The sequence below is a fragment of the Etheostoma spectabile genome, chromosome 11 (assembly GCF_008692095.1).
Source record: "Etheostoma spectabile isolate EspeVRDwgs_2016 chromosome 11, UIUC_Espe_1.0, whole genome shotgun sequence".
In the NCBI taxonomy this organism is placed as follows: Eukaryota; Metazoa; Chordata; class Actinopteri; order Perciformes; family Percidae; genus Etheostoma; species Etheostoma spectabile.
The window spans coordinates 16,244,872-16,264,318 of NC_045743.1; positions in this window are offsets into that span (position 1 = coordinate 16,244,872).

Sequence of the window (19,447 nt, forward strand, 5' to 3'; positions counted from 1 at the left end):
ATCAGCAGTGGGGCATCTTTGAAATGACTAGTAGCTAACTTGTAATATTTATGAGCTGTGTCACTCCCACTCCTGGCCAGATGTTGGCTGTGATTCCCATTTTTTATTTGACTAACGAAGACTTAGCAAAGCGACAACGAGAGATTTAGCTGTTCTCCACTGTAGCCAGGTCTCTGCAACTCAACCTGGGAACATGTTGTGTCACGTTGACCTAAAATCTGCATTTAAAAAAAAATAGAACGGGTTATGTGGACATAGCCTGCTGCTTATCTGTGTGTTTACATGTGTTAAAAGATTCAGAAGAACATAGATACTTGTTTTATGTTGTGTGTGTGTGTGTGTGTGTGTGTGTGTGTGTGTGTGTGCGTGTGCGTGTGCGTGTGCGTGTGCGTGTGCGTGTGTGTCTTCATGGCAAAATGTGGTTCTAGAGACACCTACTGCAGCGGAAACTACCACAGAGGTAGTTTTGAGCACTTTGCCAGGTGTTTATGTCTGTCAGCAGCCAGGCTTTGTCACCGTGACAGCATTGCAAGGTTGCAACGCTATCACGGTGACCAAACCTGGCTGTTGCAAATAAGTTTAGCACCATGCGGTGAGTTAAAAAGATCATAGTTTTGATTAAAACACCGGTCGCATCACGTAGTACTCCCGGCCTGGAAATGGAGACACATTTCTTGGAGGAAAGTCTTGTGTTTTCCTCGGGACACAAACTTTGTTTCCCCTGCTTGAAAGCCCAAGTTGTATTACCCACCCATCCACCCCAACCTCCTCCATTTGCACAGTCAATGTAGTGCGCATGGCAAAAAACACGTGGACTACACACTCATTACAGTGCATTACTTTTTGCAGCTATAGAATGTACGAATGATTCGTCATTCAGTCTTGTGAGACCTTTAGTTGCCATAATAATTATGACAGGAGCCAAGGAGGGAGCCATGTGACATAATATAAAGAGCATCAAAGTCTGCGTAAGGAGGAGGTTAGGGTAGATGGATGGGTCAAACAAACAGGAACGAGGAGATCGCTGATTGTGTCCTGTGTGAAACCAAAACATTACATTACACTACGCAACATATGTAAGTACGTAACAAACTTTTTTATTTTAACCAAACAATGGTCTTTTATGTTGTTGTCATATGGGTTGGAGAATCTTTGGTCTCTTTGGAAGCTAAACAATCTTGATTAGAATTCATGCATATCCATTGTTTAAGTGACGCGTACACACACACACACACACACACACACATACAGTACATACACCCCCGTACATACATACGTACACAACTGGTTTACTCAACTGCAGTATACACGCTGCTGCAACTGTAGTTGCTTGGCAATGTTCTGTTCCATAAATAAGCAAAATATGGGTAAAAGTATCTGTGTGTTATCCTGTAGATATACTCAGAGGAATCAAAACAGGTTGAAAAAGATTGTAATTGAATGACACCAAAAGGCATACATTGTTGGGGGGGTGCTTTGCTATGAGTATCACTAACATTTTTATTTACCAGAATGTGTCTATAAGGCTGACTTTTAGCTTTTGAAAGAGAGTGAAATAAATATACATAAAGTATATGAGTGGGAGAAAGGCATTGGCTGGTGACTGATTTCATGAATATGGCTATACATCATTTGCTGTGTGTTTCTATGTCTAATTCAAACACATACAATCTTACCCATCTAGAATTGAGTGTTGTTTGTAAGAGGGTGTTAATTGATGCATGCTCTCCTTAAAAGCACTTCTCATTAAACTGTCACTCACAGATCTGTGCTCATGTGTGCGTGGAACGAGAGAAAGAAAGAAAGATGTGAGCAGGTCATTATGATACATTGTGAAAGGAGAATAGGGAGGTTGTAAAAGGGGAGAGGAGAAAGCGAGTGCAGGAGAGGTGCGGAAGAACAAACCATTATAACAATTAGTGTGCCATTTGAAAAGCTTTCCTTCACAGCCTTTTTGATATTGAAATGAAACAATGTGTCTCTGCAGGAAGCTGCTGGCCAAATTAGCCTAACAATACATTAACTAACACACACATGCACACACACACTCGTTCTTCATCACCTGTTGAGGGCTTGTTTCCCTCTCTGCCAATTTCAGTCACTTCATTTAAATCTATTTAAATTCAATTCCATTTAAATCCATTATGTTAAATACATTTAATTTCAACTCATTTAAGTGTGCTGCTCTGATTCTTATACCTAATTAGTTGTGTTGACAAAACATAAAGACAACGTGATTAAAAAACATTTTAGGTTAAATTAATTTGCTTTGGTGTTTGCCCAGTTTTTCTAAACCTAAAAGCAACAATAATTGATGTTGATTATGATTTGTAACATAAAAATGAGACACAAACTCCACTCATCTTAATGATATCTTTTACAAAGTGATTGTAGAATTGTAAACGGTTCTTGAAAACACACACACACACACACACATCACACTACTGTAGATAGGTGAAGAATATGTTGCCAAGCAAGCTGTTGATCTTAAAGTTAATATACGATGCAACTTCATAAACATCTTCTAAATATTTGAATTGTGTATTTCATCACCATTGGTGGGAAAAATACCTTGTCATACTCTGTTATGAGTAAAAGTCCTGTATTTAAAACTATGCCAAAAGTTAAAGTACTCATAATGCAGAATTTAAAAATCATATACAGTACCAGTCAAAAGTGTAGGAGTGTTTGTTGTTGATTATTAGTATTATTAATCTGAATCTGCAAAGTAGCTAAAGGTGAAATGTAGTGAAGTCAAAATCACAGTATTTTCCTGGGAGATGTAGTGGATTGGAAATGAAGAAGCATAAAATGGTAACACTTAGAAATACCTCAAAATTCTATTGAAAAAAACAATCCTTGAGTAAAGGTACTTAACGCTCAAGTCTGCTGACCATTTTTCAAAACTAGGATGGGATCTATGGAGGCTCATTAGAAAAAGTTGCCACACCTGTGCCTAATGAAACTTTTGTGACTGATTGGGAAAGAGGCTGAGCCGAGTCCACGCCCGGTTCTGGGGGGAGGCACTCAGAATACATTACGCGGCTCCTACCCTGCCAAGCATACCATTATCGTGCACTCATTTCTGAGTGGTGGGTGCCGTTTACATGCTGGAAGAAGATTAGACGTTAGTAGGTTGCAGGGCGAGGTTCTTAAAAAGGCTGCTGGTTAGCTTGGGCGGGGGAGCGAGAGAGTGTTTGGCTGCTTCTCAGCATGAGGAAGAAGCTCCCCTTTGCGTGGGAGTGAGTGGGAGCCTCACTGGAACGACAGCCAACCACCATTCCCTATTGCTGTAAAAGAGCCGGGTCAAAGATGGAACACTCCGACATTTTGATTACCACCATCATTTTTATACTTGTGTTAATCTTTATAAGATGGCAGATCAAAGAAAACAAATATTATAAGATTAGACACAATCTCTGCACCTACTGTTACAGTTTCAGTGTCAAACCAACAACAAATACGACAACACTGTTATGTACAATTCTACAAGTAGATATATACAAAATATATAAAATATACTACTCTGTTTCCTACCACAGTGAGACGTCTTTGCTGAGAGAATGGACGATGACTGCTCGAGAGATGGACAGGCTAGCTAGCCATCTCTTGGCAACCGCTGTCCTGCTGGTGGGGAGTGAGGCACAGGGAGTGTAGGCTCTGTACTGCCCCTGGCTAGTTTTGTTGTATGTATCATAGCAATGGGTTGTAGGTCTGGTTTCTATTTTAGAATGATGAATAGATTACCACTGCCTGTTGGCACGGAGAGTTGTTTCCTCTCATGCAGGCGCAGAACATGCTAGTTGGCTGTCAACTGTAGTCTTTGCAATACGTTCAAGTGCGACGTTTTCTCCAAGACACAGGTGACATTGGGTCTTTGCCATCTGCCTAGTGTGTCAACAGTTTTACAGCTTCAACTTTCTAGTTATGAAAGTGCTGTAATGGAATCTTTTGCTGACAAGAGAGCTTTTCCACAAATCCAAGTTCTCAATAATCTTAGTGATGAGTCTATACTCCAGACTGTTTATGTAAGCAAACAAGACTGTTAGTTTCCTCTGCAAAAAAAAAACCTTATCCGTACTGATATTCACCCATTTATATACTTTACACACTATTTATGTACTTTTATTGTGGCTGCTTTTTGTGGATGTTTTGTTTGGAGACTTAGCAGAACAACTGACAGAGAGAACATGTCAGAATATAAACCCAGTTGAGTGACTACATCTCCCAGCATGCCTAGAAGGCTCATAGGATTTGAGATAAGCAGTTGGTGAAGAAACTGTGGGTTTTTTCTGCTTCCACTTTTTCCACTGCAAATTTGACAAATGGCAAGATGGATAAATATGATGAACAACTTTTTCATTACTTACAGTAATTTCCAGGTCTGGGTTGCATTGCTGCTTTGACTATACCATTGCTCACCTAAATATAACGGTTATAGAGGCCACAGAGACTGTTGAGACGGATAGATCGGCCCACTGTTTTTTGTGTGTGTGTGTGTGTGTGTGTGTGTGTGTGTGTGTGTGTGTGTGTGTGTGTGTGTGTGTGTGTGTGTGTGTGTGTGTGTGTGTGTGTGTGTGTGTCTGTGTCTCAGTCCTCAGATGTGTGTCTTTAGTAGTCACAACCCATTACTCTTGATGAAGTGGGGCAGCAGCAGGGGGTCACACCAAGAGACACAGTGTGTTTGTTAGGATCTGGGCTTAGCCATTGTTTCAGTAGGAGAGAAGAAATTGGTCTGTATGGTAATGTATGTTTTTTGGTGTCTTTGTTGTATCACTCCTCAACAGGGTCTCATAAGTCACAAAAAGATCTGATTTTTCAGTGAGGTTTCTGTGAGAACATTTGGCTTTACTGGAAAGTTGCTTTATCTTGTTCTCTCTCTCCCCCTTTATGTCTTTCTTTTCTTATTAGACTTGCTAATTAAATGGCACCTTGTAGACTGAATTGCAGAATTGACTGCCTGGCCACCTGGTTTGGGCAATGACTATTTGACTATATGCTTGACTTATTGACTGGCTAACTGACCAGCTGTAAGACTAAGTGACTACTAAACACCCCCTGCAGAAGCAATTCTTCACTGACCATTTGTCTTTTGTCTGTTTTATTACAGCACCATAAAACTCTGGAGTGAGAAAAGAGCTCTAAAACAACTGAGCTGTAAATAGAGAAGCTGTGTGCGTGTGTGTGTGTGTGTGTGTTTGTGTGTGTGTGTGTGTGTGTGTGTGTGTGTGTGTTGTGTGTGTGTGTGTGTGTGTGTGTGTGTTTGTGTGTTTGTGTTTGAGAGACAAAGAGAGAGAGAGAGTGAGATAAAGACGCTTCGTTAAATCCTTTGTATTTCATCCTCTGCCTTGTTCTAAGGTCGTCCGGAGCTATAAAGAGGAGATAAAGGCAGATAGAAAAGAAGAAACATAAATGGTTGAGAAAAAGTAATCTTTTCCATTCTCATCAACTTTTGTCTTGACAATAAATCTGCAAAATCTACCCTTGTCTAAAATAATGCGTAGCTTGTGAGACACAGAAAAAGTTAAAGGAAAACAGAGAGGATTGAAAATGGGAGGGAGATCGGAGAGTTATGAGACAGACCGCTTAGAGCAAAGAAGCAGGCACGACTGCCCGAGAGACAAAGAAAATGGGTCAATCAAACCAAGTAAAAATGTTTTATGTCATCCAACAACACAAGTATAGGTAATAAAAAAAAATCCTGAAACTGCAGATATCTTTAGGGAACTCATTCAGTTAGTTACTTAGTTTAAAATTACTTAAAATAACCCTTACATCTCACCTTTTTGTGGTGTATCGTCTACTTTGCCGCATTTGCGGCAAATCGGGACTGGGCTTATTACCGCCCCTTGTTGCTGATGACACTTTACAGTAACTTTGGTTGGATTTGGCAGTCCCTGAGAATTATTCCCCCACTGGCCACAAAGGGCAGTGAACGAACCAATTACAGCCGCACACTGGTTGGCCAAGGCTCAAAAAAGTGAGACTTTTGCTTAGTTTGAAATGTTTTAAAGTGAGTATGCTTGGATATTTACAGAAAAAAGAATTGAAGGTTGAGAAGGACTAACTAATTGGTTTGGCAATGTACATCTGTGTAACATGCACCTACCAATAATGCAGCACACGACAAACAGTGGATGAAACTGTCCCAAATGACTCATAATGCAATATGTCATACATTAAAACATGTTTAATATGCAGTGTTCATAAATACTGACATGGACAAACCAATGTGTGCACATGCATTCACCACACACACCGTACACATAGCTTCATAGTATTATTCTTTTAATCCTTTATGACTGCTCTGTCCTGGCTGAGCTATTTGTAATAGACAAATTAGTGAGTGACAAAGGTGTTTACAGCTTTTGTGTCTTTATATCAGAGAGAGGGACACAGGGCGAAGGTGGAGAAATAATAGAGGAGGTAAAACATAGAGAAATATGGTGGAGCAGAGGAGGTGGAGGAGGAAAATTACAGCAGGACAAACAAAGCATGACGGAGAGGCAAACCAGAAAACCAGAAAATAATGATCAGAACAAAGAAGGACAAAGGGAGTGTATGAATATGAGGATGTGTATGTTCTGTATATGTGTGAGAGCAAAAAAGAGAAAGAGGAAGATGTATGGCATTTGCTCCATGACTTCTTGGTTATATAGCAAAAGGCATTGATATTTGGTTTCCTACAACACCAACACACAACCATATTTACTTTATCTAAAACCTGATTAGCATAGCAGTCAAAGAAACATTCAGCGACGTATGCACTCTTTATAGTTTTTTAATAATGCAGTCATGTCAGTACAAGCTTTTAATTTTTTTTCTGTTCTTTAACAATGTGCCTTGATTCTTCATTCCTACTCATGTGGTCAAACAAATTATCCTATTGTGTCGTACATAACTAAAGACAGTCAATCGTTTGGGCAGACAGTTATTGACAGTAAGCTTGTTCAGCCATAGGAATGGAGTTTAGCTCATAAATCGTAAAAATAAATATGTTTTCCAGACAACAATACTGTTGTTCATATATGTTTTTATTGTTCAGTCACGGCGCCTGCAGCAGTATTGGATGATCTATGAGTGTTTGGCCCAGATTTCAGCTTGACGGATTAATGATCAGACATGATCACTCATGTCCCCTGTTAGCAATCTAAAGGTGACCTGACACCAGCACATGTTACACTCCCATGGTCACGTGTGTGTGTGTGTGTGTGTGGTGTGTGGTGTGTGTGTGTGTGTGTGTGTGTGTGTGTGTGTGTGTGTGTGTGTGTGGAGGGGGGGGGGGGGCTTTTTGTGTATGTGTATGTGTATCAGTTTGTGTGTGAGTGATGACTGTTAACGCACTTTAGTAGGTCTGGGAAATGAAACAGCTGTTGGACCCCCCTCTATCTCTTCCACCCATCTCAGATGCTGTCCATCAACCAATGCTCCTCAATCAATTAGTGTCCTCTAATATTTGTGTGTCTGTGTGTGTGTGTGGTGTGTGTGTGGTGTGTGTGTGTGTGTGTTGGGGAGGGGGTGGTGGTGGATGTGGTCAACCATCTCATGGAAGCAGCAGCTCCAAATCAAATTTGTGGGCCGGAGCAGCAACCCCTCATTTCCCTCTCTCATCTTTCCTTGCTCAGTGCACATAGATTCCCCCCCCCCCCCCCCCCACCCACATACACACACACACACACACAAGCAGATACAGAAACACAATAGACGTGTTGGATGAAGACATGCAAGTTCACACATTAACACAGTTAATATAAAATATACACACACAGACAAGCAGACGCACAAACACACACCCTGAGTCCAAAATCTGGTTATTTCCCCATTGTAGATTATTATGGTAATCTGAGGACTCCAGGTGCTAAATTTACCAACTGAAGGAAATAGGATTTTACTGGAAGCAATTGCATCCATCCATCCATCCATTCATCCATCCATCCTTCCATCCATCCATCATTCCATTCAGCTATCTATCCATCTGTGCCTCTAGCCATTCGTCCATCATCCAGCCAGCCAGCCAACAATCCATCCGTCTATCTTTCCTCAGAACCAGACTGAGAAAATAGGATTGCAACTGTATTCCTCCCTTTCCCTCAATCCTCCATCCATTCACATGTCCCTCTATCTCGATCAGATTGCAAAAATAGGATTTTCCCTGGTAGTAACTCAAATTATTATATCACCCCCCCCCCCCCCTTCTGGTCGATGTTGTCTCTTCCTAATCTGTCCTATAGATAAAAGCATAACTACAACTGTACTGTATTCTTTTTCCTGGAAACTCCCTTCTTAATTCAGATCATCACAGTGGTAATCCTGATGTTTGTCATTTTTATATTTTGGTTTCTGTAGGGGGAGTTACTCACAGTGTCTGAAATCACAGCTCGCACTTACTTCCCACTTCTGCTTGTATGTATTCCAAACAAACACATGACTTTCAGTATGCCACAGGATGAATTACAATATTATCATTGCATAATAATAAAGCAATGTATACTCACATGTATGTACATAGTTACAGATGACGGCAAAATAGGAATACATGCTACATCCAACAATACATGCCTGCTTTCCTGCTTCACACTTGTCTTTTCTTTTTACGTTCACTCCTTCCAGGTCGTGTTCGGACCAACAATAGTTTGTTTTTAATTAAAACCTTTTAACAGTTTTTTTCCCCCGATTGGTCCACAGTGTTGTGCAGGTTGTGGTTTAAGCCATGGGACAGAGTTTTGAAAACTGTGTTTAAGCAATGAAAAACAAAAACTACAGTTCGGTCCACATGAACTGCTGATATGCAGACTGTAAATAGAGCCTTGCACGCGGCTCCATTTGTGACCACTGTAGTTTCGCAATCGAAAAAAACTGTAAGTGCGTTTACATGCACTCAGGTTCCCCGGCCAAGTCGGCATTCTCAAATAAGCTTAAACTTTGTACAAACGAGAAATCTGATTTCTGTAATAGGGGGTATCAGCCTAATTGCGGTCAGCACATGGACACTTCAAATCTGAAACATCCCGATTTGCGTGCTCCCTGTTAATGATGGGCTCACTAATCTGTGTTACCCCACACCCATTTACTTCCGCTTCAGCCTCCTTCCATAACACAACAGTAATCAGTTGTAATGTATTTTTAAATACAAGAAGGCCAAAAGAGCAAGTATAAAACAACACATGTTCTGTACAATGGCAAAACACAGATACTGTTATTGTTTTAGCAAAAAAGCTAAACTCTATCTCGTGAACTGCTGTGATGCGTTCTGGCTTATGATAAACCTCTAACCTTGTGTCACTAAACTGGACTTCCTCATTTTTATTTCATCTCCTTACTGGTACCCGTAGCAGTACTCCGACACCGAGCCTGCCGTTTTATTTATTTATTTTTTGTTTTTTAATTTTAACCTCAAAACCTCTTTTCCCCCGGTATTTCTCTTCCAAAATTTCCCCACCCTGCAAAACCCTTTAGCATTAAAACATGTGCAGATACGGGGAAAGACAAAACCCAATTTTTTTTTTCCTTTGGGTTTTTCCAATTTCCCTTTCCCGTCCCACTCCCCCCTACCGTTAATCCTTTTCCCCCCAAACCCGAGTATGGTTTTTAATTTAAAAGGGCAAAATTTTTCTATTTTATCCCCCATAGGAGAGGGAAAAAGCCCCCTAGTATATGGGTTTTGAAAAACTTGGAAAGAGGGTTTGTACCAGTGGGAGGCCAATGGGAGAAAGGTGCTGTGTGTGTGTGGGGGTGTGTTTTTTTTGTTTTTGTGTGTGTGTGTGTGTGTTTCCCCTCTCGCCAAACATGAAACTTTGCAACTGAAAAGCCCCGGTAACAAAAACCAAACTTAAAAAAATCTTGAATTACTGTGGAAATTCCCCAAATTTAAAAACCCTTTTGCAAAAAAAAAACTGATTGGTGTGGGTAGAAAAATAGTAAATGCCTCCTATAAGGGAAAATCAAAATGAGGGAAAAGTTGGAAAAAAGGGGGGTTGGGGGGTGGTCAATGAGGAAAGATAAAAGTGAGGGAAAGGAAAAAAGAAGGAAAAAAACCCATGCTGAACAGACCCCCCACCCATGGGCCCAAAATTGTGTAATGCCAGGGGTTTTAAAGGGCCCTTTTTAAACAGTGTTAGGGTTTTCCCGACCCGTCCCTTTTATCAATGATCAGAAACCACTTTTGTCTCCGCATTTTGTGTGTGTTTTGTGGGGGGTGTTGGGACCATTTGGGGTGATTAAGCCATTACTGTAACCTAACTTTGGGGGCATCAAGACCAAAGAATTTCCCCCCAAAAAACCACTGTATTTTGTTTCCCCAGCCCCGAGGGTCCTTTCCCCAAACCCGCCCAAAACCCCACACATTTTCCCGAGGCTTTGTCATCGATAATGTCCTTTTAAAAAAGGAAGGGTTGGGGGGAAACGCCTTTTTCCGGGCTTGAAAGGGGTTGTTGTGTTTTTGGGGTTGGGTGTGTGTGTGGTGTTGTATACATCTGGTGGGCCAAAGGGCCCCTGCTTCACTGTAATCCCCGGTTCAGTTAATGATTGCCCATAAAAAAGGTCTGTCTTTTTTTTTCTCTTTAACCAATACCACCCTACAAAAGACCGGGACGTCTGCAATTGGAAAGGGAGGGATCAGCAAAGGGGTGGGTGTTGTGTGTGCCGTGCAAAGCTGTAATGGGGTGTGTGTTCCCCTCCCCTAAAGTACAGTTAGTGCCCTTTACGAATCCTATTTTGGTGCCTTAAACAAAGAAGAATGGAGGAACTAATGAACTGATCTGAAGTTAGAATAATACAAGAGTGAGAGTAAGAGGAAAAAAGAAATTCCTGTAATCAGTGATGCCCTCACTTTGTGTCTGAATGAAACCTTGTATGAAACCTTCTGCTGTTTGCCACTTTCAGAGTCCTGTGTTTGATTAAGGTGGTCAAAGAAAACAAGGTGGGAAAACAAACCCTCCACTGTGTTGAAAAAGTTGAGCTGGACACACTTTCTTAGATAAGCTGACCTGCAAGGTTGAAGAAAAAGATGGGGATGGAGAAGGCTTTTATAAGTGGAATTAGTTTTGTCTTAGTCTATTCTAGAAGAACAAAAGAGCAATAATCAGGCTGCAGGAAATAAAACATGACATGGTTCAATTCAATAACATGGAGTGGTGATGAAAAGAAAAGCCTGTCAATGTACACTTATCTGCCCCAGTTGTTCAGAACTTGATCCTGATTTCAGTTACACTTCCACCTTTCCTGTGAAAGCAATGGAAAGTTATTAAAAATAAAGGCTCTTTAAACATAACAATAACCTTTTCACTGCTTCTGAGCAGTTTGAACAGATTGTCTTTTTTTATTTATAAACCCTCATATTTATCCCTCATCAAAAATGCAAAAGGAAAAGACCTGACATAGTGGACACACAAACTGAAAGTTATCTCTATAAAGTGCAGCGCAGAAATGTCAACAGTGACCGCTTTTGATGAACCCCATTCAGTATAAAAAATGATATTAATTTTTTTAACCAAAGAAACATAAGCAAAGAAAATTTTAGCTGCAACTCTTAGAAAAGGTCATTTTGACAACAAAGCTCAATGGCCATTCATCTTTTAGACTTATAATTACTGTTCAACTAAAAGCCATTTCATTTCTAAATGTGTCAAACAACAGCTGTGAAGACATACATCAAATTCAGCAACGATATGTAACCCTTGGCCTACAGTAAATTACAAAACCCATGTTCAAATATATAATATATTAAATAAAGCAGCTTGAGGTGCTATTTAATGATGCTAAATTATAAACAATAGTGCTATTAAATATTGTTTTTGAACATTAAAGCATGTTAACATGTTCCAGTAGAAACCCAGAATACACCTATGGATCTGAAAATGGGCATGATATGGGACCTTTTATTGCAGTCCCTTTGAAAAAGACACTTAGATACCTACTCCAAAAGTAGCAGTACCATTTCAATTACAAGCTTTAGACGACTAGTTACAAAGTCAGTTTGCCACCTTTGCAGCACCTGTCATTTCCCCACTGAGGAACACTAAGCTGCTAACTGCTAACTACTACTGCTGATGCTGTGCTACCAGCCGAGTCGAACATCCAGAGAGGACATCCTTATCTACGACCACACAGAGAGAGAGAGAGAGAGAGGGCGGGGGTGGAGGGATGGCAAGGAATAAAGTGCGTTAGTTGAAAGCAGTAAATGAGAAAGTCAGACAGAGGGGAGACAAAAAAATGGTACAGGATAAAAGAGGCAGAAAAAGTGTAAAAGAGAAGGAAATAAAGAGAAAAAGGAAGGTAAAGATGCTTTGATGATAGAGAGAACAAAAGGGAAACCAGACATACAGAAGATATGGAGAGATAAGAGCAAAAGCTAGACAATAAAGTTATTAGAAAGACAAACATTTTTCACCAGCTCTGTTCGGCTCTGACAGCGCACTGCGATCCCTGGACACTGCTTGTTTGTATGTGTCCATGTATCAGTGAATGCCTGCACTTGTGTTTGTGTGTGTGTGTGTGTGAGTGTGTGTGTGTGTGTGTGTGTTTGTGTGTTTGTGGCTGTGTATATATTTGTCTCTCTCTAGCACCTCTATGTCCTTGCTAATAGCTGAGTGGAGTCCCTGCAGTCTCCACCGGCTGTACTGTGATTATCACCACTTAGTTGTGCATCCACACAGAAATGTGCACACGGACCTCTTATGATAGAAACAAATGTCCACACTCATGCACACGTAAACACACATCAGGGTAATACACTGGGTTTCCTTCAGAAACACAGGAACATATATGTTGTCAGCCCCATGTGTGTATGTGTGCGTCTCAGATCTGTTTGTCTATATCTGTACTCTGCTACTGTGAGTGTGTGTGTGTGTGTGTCTGTACCATGTCTCAGCTCTACTCCACTGGTAAATGTGTGTGTCAGTGCAGCCCATGTTAACTGTTGACACGCTAATTTACTGTGGCTTCCCGTAAGACCTGCTCTGTAATATGGCTTATTGATGAGGCCACAGGGAGTGTGTATATGTGTTGTGTGTGTGTGTTTGCATTACCGAGTGTTTCAGTGCTTGTGTACCCACACCGGAGATGAAATATCTGCAGCGCTACAGATAAATATTGCCAGTCCATGGGTGATGTATGCAAAGAAAAATATTTACTCTCTGTGCATGAATGTGTCTGTTCGTGAGACACTTTGATAGCTGTGGGTCAGGTGAAGAGTGAATGTTTTTATTTTTTATAGGGGGTATGATTAGATATGTCTAGCTCTGCATTTGCTCTAAATTTATGAGAAGAGAAGAGAAGAGAAACATGATCGGTGAGCTGGGAGAGATCTTGAACAGGAAATTGGACAGTGGTGAAAAACTGGTCGGAATACAGCCACAGCAACATCCCTGGAGTCTGGAGGTGCCAACAGGTTGACACTACACACACTTATGTGCGGGTTAAAAAAAATTATATACAGAAGAGAGCTTCCAACTATGCACTCAGAAAGATCTTTTAACTCACCGGCACACAGACACATGCACACACATTTATCCTAGGCACACACCCATATGCGCAGAAGTGAGGAGAGGTTGATGGATGCGGAGCCGGTGGTCCCTCTGAGATCACCACATTTTCTATGTGCCATCAACCTCAAAGATGAATTTGGCGGGAGGAAAGAGGCAGTGAAGTGGTAATCAGGAGGATCGGGAGAAATCTCTGCAGACCGGTAACATCTTGATGATTACTTTGGATGTCCTAACAGTACGGAGCCTCATTGCAACCTGAAGTGATGCATGCACATGCAGACACACAAACTCCCACATGCACTTTGTTAACATCAAAACAAAGTTTACAACACAATATTTTGATATTATTTTATAGTATTCATAGGGTGTTAAAAATGGTGAACAAAACAACAATATGTCCTCCAAAACAAATTATTACTTCCCTCTGACACGACCCACAGAATGGTTTTTCACGGTAGTGGTTTTTGCGTGTCAACGTAAAATGATTGACATTTGTTACGTTACTTCACTTCCGGTTACGCTTACAAGTAAGTAAGCAAGTCACTAAATAATATTCATATAGCACTTATCACAGATAGAGTTGCAAAGTGCTTCACAGGTGAAAAAAATTAATCCGATAAAGCAGAACATGATGTAAAGCACCAAAAAAACTATCTTTTTTTAACTTTTATTTTCAAACACGACACATGACAAATGACTCGTAATCGCTGCTTGAACAAAAGACTTATGTGCACGATTGTCTCCAAAATACTGAACCCACATTTGCAGAGGGGAGAACAAGTTGCAAATATGGTAATGATTTTATTATGTCACATTTCATTTTAATGTTATCCCTAGCTGGCTGCTGAGCCATTGTTTGATACGCCTGACATTATAAATACAGGAATCCAAACTGGATATTGTTTTTGAACAAGGTGAAAGCGAGCAGCGACTTCCTGCAAAGACTCCTAGTGTTTTAATTAGCACAGTTTCTATTTATGAAGATATTATTTGAGGTGGTCTTGTAGTTGATTCTCAATTTAGTATCATCATGTTTGTTTTAGAATTGTTTTGTTTTTCGTTTAAAAAAGAAAAACAGCTTCATGCGTGGGGGGTCTCAAGTCTCAAGGCAGTTGATCTGCATCGCTTAACTCCCCAAAGTGAATCCCACTTGGCCTCTGGAGGGACAGAGAGGGGGAAAGGGGAGTGGAGAATGGCAATGTGTGGCGAGAAGAGAGGAAAGGAAAGGAATGGAAAAAAGGACTAAAAAATGGGTAAAACAAAACAGAAATTACTAAATAAAAAGTATGATTGAACAAGGAAGGGAAACTTGTGAATGAAAAGGTGGCAAAAATGACAGATTCACAGAGATAGTGCCGAAAAAACAAGAAAGGGATGAAATGAAAGAAATTAATGTTGAAAATGATTCACCAAATCGACAGAACCAGAGAACGTGATAGAGGATGCAGTGTGTTGGCAAGGTGTGGACATGCAGGGCCAGCGGGCCTAGTGCTTGTCATCAGGCCAGCAGACAAGTTCTTCCCCTGACGCAGCGCAAGGATCACCTTACCCTCTACTGGTTTCACAGCTCCGCTGCAACACACACTTGAAAACGTTTTCATATGAACGCATTTGTGTTTTACTTTTTTCCATTCAGTGACCTAACCCAGTAGTGTCAGGTAAAAAATAAACTTGAAGCCATGCATGCTAGGACTACAGTTGAAAATTAGCTGACTGGCTAACATTGGCACATTCACAGAAATGTTGATTAATGTGTATTGTCCTAATCAAATACATCAATCTTAAAATGTTGGCACACAAGGGGTCATGCAACCTGGCTGTTAGTTAACCTGGTTGACACAAGACCCTTCTCCTTTGTAACTGAGAAGGGTCTGGGCAACGTTCACCAGAGGCGTCACCAAAGAACGTTGCTCAAAGTCCTCTGGGCAAATATAATCGTTAACAAAAACGAATAAAATAACGTAATGTCTGTTAGCAAAACTAATTAAAATAAAATAAAATGATCAAGTAAATGTCCTTAGTTTTCATCTTTGTCAATGTCTTTTACAGAGCAAATGACGTCATAACTTTCAGAACTTACATTTCCGCCCATAGACCGGTTTTATACAGTCTATGCCATACATAGTTTAGACTGGAAACCCCAAAATTCCGACATTCCATGTCAAGTTGTTCACAACATAGTCCACTCCGTGCCATGCTACGTGACCCTCGCCTGTCATCATGGCGTTACCAAAAGTTGGAAGAAAGCGGCCGAGTCCTAATTGATTATAACTGTGTCAGATGAGAGTGCTTTGTAGTGGAAGGTGGTAAAATATGTGGACAGTGGATTACAGGGAAACATACCTTGAATTTGAAAGTACGTTCGAGAAGCCTGCACAAGGAGGCTAACCTAGCTTACCTGAACAAGATAAAGGAGAACGTCAAGCCCCCCTCCCCGAAACAGAACCTCGGTACAGGGCGTGGATGTGTGGGTACAGAGCCGGGCAGAATGACGGAGACAACCATAGGACAGAGAACACAGCAGGAGGGCTTTCATGGGCGACCCGGTAGCTGGTTAGTAAATACACAAGAACACCAAAAGCGGGAGGGGAAGTGGGTTAAAATGTGTACTGATACTGGGATAACTGTGTGACTCAATGGACTTCAAAAGGTTCGCCACTATACTCAAACCAGAAATCGGTTCTCCATTTTAGGAGACGTTTTCTTCACTCACAAATTGCAAGCATTAAATCTTCATAAACACGCTCATGTAGCACATCATAAGAAAGCTCTCATAATTCCATTAAGCCCACACACAAAGCATAAGGTGACTTATAGCGGTTATAATCATGTTGTGAAGTAAAGAAACACAGACAGATTCTGCGCCGATAGTGTCTAAAATTCAGTCGAATTGTATGACGTCACAGTTTTTGATTGACAGGTGATTTCACCCAATCCGTCTACTGTAACCTGAGTTAGCCCTTATGGAAGCCAATCAAGTTGCAGGATTTACAGAGGGCAAAAGTTGTAAAGATTGACAGCTATTCCAACCAGTTAAAAACAAATGTTATGAAACCGGCCTCCCTGTGTAGCCAATAAGAAGACGAGTTGATTGACACCTAACTTGACCAGAAAATCTTTACCCTGTGATGGCTCCAGCTGTGTCAAAGCAAAAAAAGGCCTTAGTTATTGCATTGCACCATTTCATCAATTTATAATTATTTATTTCTATAAATTTATGCATGTAGTTATTTCAGTTATGTGTGTGAGTGCTGTGGATGTGTTTTTTAATTTGAGAAGTTTTGTATTTTGCACTTTTTGGGCTTTTTTTCTGAAAGGAAATGAGAATAACGTACAGACATATCTGTAGAAATAAATTCATATAAAATCCATTTTATGAATCATTTTTTTCTAGATTTTTTTCTGTATTAAGTTGAGACATGTGGCTAGGGTACTATTTTTGTATGTAGCCCATGTAATATGCTTACAGTAGTGTTTTTTAATCATTTTACAGATGATTTACTTGGACGGAAATAGAAATTCTTTGTTCTAACCTCTTTAGCTCTGTGTCAGTAAGGCCTAGTGTCACACTTCCACCAGAAACAAAAAATTGAGAGTGTTAACTTCCCAATGACCTCAGGGTCATCCCAGAGGGCCAAAGTATATGGGAACTGCATCACTTTTTTGGGGGTAAAAATTTAGGCGAGAAAGGCATGGATTTACAAGTGATTTGTAAAGAGGTTAATAATATACAGTCTATGGTCTGTTGGCTATTAAGGTTTTTCCTGGCACTCGTCACTTACACATTCTGCCCTTACTGCAGCGGTGTAGACTGTTTTAACATATTTGTGCTCATCATCATATGTACAGGTGTTATTGTTGAATACATTGTTGAAAACATATTTCTAAAATTGTATGATGCGAAAAAAGACTAAAACTAATAAGAACTAAACTAAACTTGCAAACATTTTTGAAAACCAAAAAGTCAAAAGGAAATTAAAATAAAAAAACTAATAAAAAATGCAAAACTATAATAACCTTGCTCTCAGCGCAACTGGATAGACCTTCAACCAATCAGAGCAACAATCCAGGTGACGTAGCAGCGAGAGCGGCATCTACGGGTGGCTGTGCTTCGTTGGCTGCCATTTTGAATGTAAATGTCGCTGCACTATCGTCATTGTGCATGCATTCAACCTCCCAGTGTCTTCATGCTTTGGACACTGTGTTTCATGGAGCCTTGAGATTCATCACAAACTTAAAATCTCTCACTCATCACTGTTTGTTGTATTCTCGGGTCGGGTGGTTTTCACTCTCGATTCGGCGTTGGATGCACTGGCATCTTTTTATTTATAAGGCAGTATTAGGACTTCTTCCTCCTTATTTGAACACCTACATCGTCCCGAGGTCTGCAGGGACATATCACCTGCGCTCACAGGATCTGGTTTTGTTGACAGTCCCTAAAGCCCGCACTGACTTTGGCAAAAGGGCTTTTAATTTTGCAGCCCCATCTGCATGGAATCAGCTTCAAAATGAACTCCATTTGAAGGAGTTGGTCTCATTTTATTCTTTTAAAGGCTTGTTAAAGGACCTGGCAGAAGGGCAGTCTGTATGTCACTGTTTTTAAATTGATTTAGGACCCAGGTATTTTATGATGACATTGTTGTTTGAATATGAGTGAAAGTATGTTTATGTATTTACATGTAAGTGTCTCTGTCTGAAACGTGCTGCTGCCACTTGCCAGGACACTCTTGTAAAAGAGATTTTTAATCTCAAGGAGTTTTTTATCCTGGTTAAATAAAGGTTTGAATGAATTGTGTAAAGCCCGCCTCATCGTTTGTGATTGGTGCCTCGATTTGGAAAAACAGGAAATGGGCTTGAATGGGCTCCTGGTCAGACAGACTTGCAGAGCAAATCTCAAATTTGCTGGAACTTCATCAGGGTAACCTGGGCTAGCTGTTAGTAGTAAGACTGCCCATCGGACAGCAGTTCTGTCCATTTCCCTAAAATGGATTCTCAGTTGTGACTTCTGTGAAACCCAGTTCACTGCTTGGCAAGCAGAAAAGGTGTCATGGATTAGCATATCCTAGTTTCACAACATACTGTTGCAAGTTATACAAAAGAATGTGTGAAGGGAAACTCCAGAAGGCATGGGTCCACGTGGGTTGGTGTGAATTCCGAATGATTCTCAGAGGTTATGGCTGACTCTTCCTGTCCAAAGTCTCCCTGCCAAATTGTGCATACTAAGATTTAACGTACTTTTTTTGCATTCAGCATGCTCTGTTCCCATGTGAAAGCAAAACTTGAACTACAATCTTACACTATTTTCACTTCAGTAAAAGACCTAACGGCTTTCTGTGGAGTCAAAGAACGAAAACATGTTCATCTTTAAACACCACTACAAAAACTTATATTACAAAAAGTTTTTTATTCCTAAAAGTTTGATGATTTCAAGGTCCTATAGAAGTATCAACCCGCTCCACAGAGAAATAGACACAGCCCTTATTTAGGAACAGTGAGTTTAAATGAGCTGTCAGGACTTCTGTACGGTTGTAATGGCACAACTACATGTACTATATATTGGTAGAAAGTGCCGTTACAGTCGTTCCCCAGCTGCAATGACATTGCAGAGAGGCTAAGAGTGGAGATGTGGAAGACCAGGAAACATTGAACAATCAGAGCAGAGTGGGCTTTTTCTGAAAGAGGGCTTAACGGTCCCATGGCATGGAAATTTCACTTTATGAGTTTTTTTTAACTATAAGTACCCCCGGCCTGCCTATGGTCCCCCAGTGGCTAGAAATGGCAGTATTATTTTATTATAATTCATTTATAATTTATACTGTTTATTGATTCCCAGTGGTCAAGGCCACACCTCCATCTTGCCCACCCCCCCCCCCCCCTCTCCTCCTCTATAACTGCAGACACATTAAAGCATACTAACATGTTCCACTAGAAACCCAAAATACAAGTATGAACCAGAAAATGAG